The sequence below is a fragment of the Etheostoma spectabile genome, chromosome 24 (genome assembly GCF_008692095.1).
Source record: "Etheostoma spectabile isolate EspeVRDwgs_2016 chromosome 24, UIUC_Espe_1.0, whole genome shotgun sequence".
NCBI classification, from domain to species: domain Eukaryota; kingdom Metazoa; phylum Chordata; class Actinopteri; order Perciformes; family Percidae; genus Etheostoma; species Etheostoma spectabile.
This window is the reverse complement of record NC_045756.1, coordinates 4,588,212-4,589,555: the sequence shown is the minus strand read 5'-3', so window position 1 is coordinate 4,589,555 and position 1,344 is coordinate 4,588,212.

The following is a 1,344-nucleotide window of genomic DNA, read 5'->3' as shown; positions in this document are numbered from 1 at the left end:
TTAGATTTGTTTGAGAAGCACGTTGTTGTTTTTGTTTGGCTGGCCATGACATCCAGTCGCATTGCCAAAAAATCGCTCTACTAATCATGTGTACACATTTTTTGGTGGAACTGTGGGAATTAAACAGCTAAATAAATGTAGCTTGGCATCTGTCAATCATCTGAGGTCATCTTGACAGAGCTTTAAAAAGGTTGTGACTTCCTCCGCTTGAGTCTAATACGTGATTTTAAAATGCCAGCAGCATGAAAACCAGAAGCACTTGATGAACCAGAGAGGAAATGACACTGTTAAGTCAAATGTTCTTTGGCTTTTAGGATGTGACAGGAAGCCAGAATTTGGATTTAAAAAAATAAAGCAAAAAAAGATTGTGAAGTAAAGTCAAGTTTGTGACGAGGGAGAATGTTCTCGTTTAACCTAGGCAAGGAATATAAGGGCTCGAGCACAAACCAGATAGACAGTGCTGTATTGTCTTTTAAATCTTGGATGTAAATGTGAAAAAGAGACTGCATGTCCATATAAGACGTAGAGTCAAAAGGGCTTTTTTGTTTTCGTTCATGCAGCTTCAATCTGCTTCACTTATCTAACTGACCTCCATGTGCTGTGGTGAAGTCTAATAATAACTTAAGTCTGAACTGACTGATAATGCAGTGGCAGCATAACTGAAGACGCTAAAAGCTTCCAATCATGAATATTTCCCTATTTCCATGAAATGTTCGTGACGAACAAAGGCAACAATGGAAGTTAAAGTTTGGAAAATAGCACTGTTAGATATTATTTATTAAGACTGTAGGCTAACACTCAAACTGTAACTCTGCTACTGTAATCTGGTACATCAGGATTGACGGTGGCCTAGCAACACAAGCAATCCTAAACCTTAGGAAAATGTTACCCCTGCAGCCCGCCTGGTATCCCTAAATGGCACCTTATTTCTTAATTTTTCTTATGCATTTTTTGCTTTGTGTGTCTCATATTCACGCCATTTGGTCTCTACTGGTGTATGTATGTATAGTTTGACGTAGAGACAGTCTGCGTAGGGAGGACGTTGGCATGGATGGATAGATGGGACAAACACATGGCTTTCATCCAGTAGACTGCTGGGTGTCCCATGTGAAACCAAAAGTCAGTGTTGGCTTATTGACTACTTAACTTGTGTACCTAACTTAGTTTATGTAACAGAGGTACTTATCTTAACACATCATCTTTTCCTAAACCTAAACAAGTGGTTGTGTTTGAATTCCCAACGGTAACCACATATTTAAAACTGACAAGTTGGGAATGAGAACGGGGCGTTAAAATGCGTGAACATCAAACGCATTAAAATGTCCTTAAAGGTGGCATGCTATG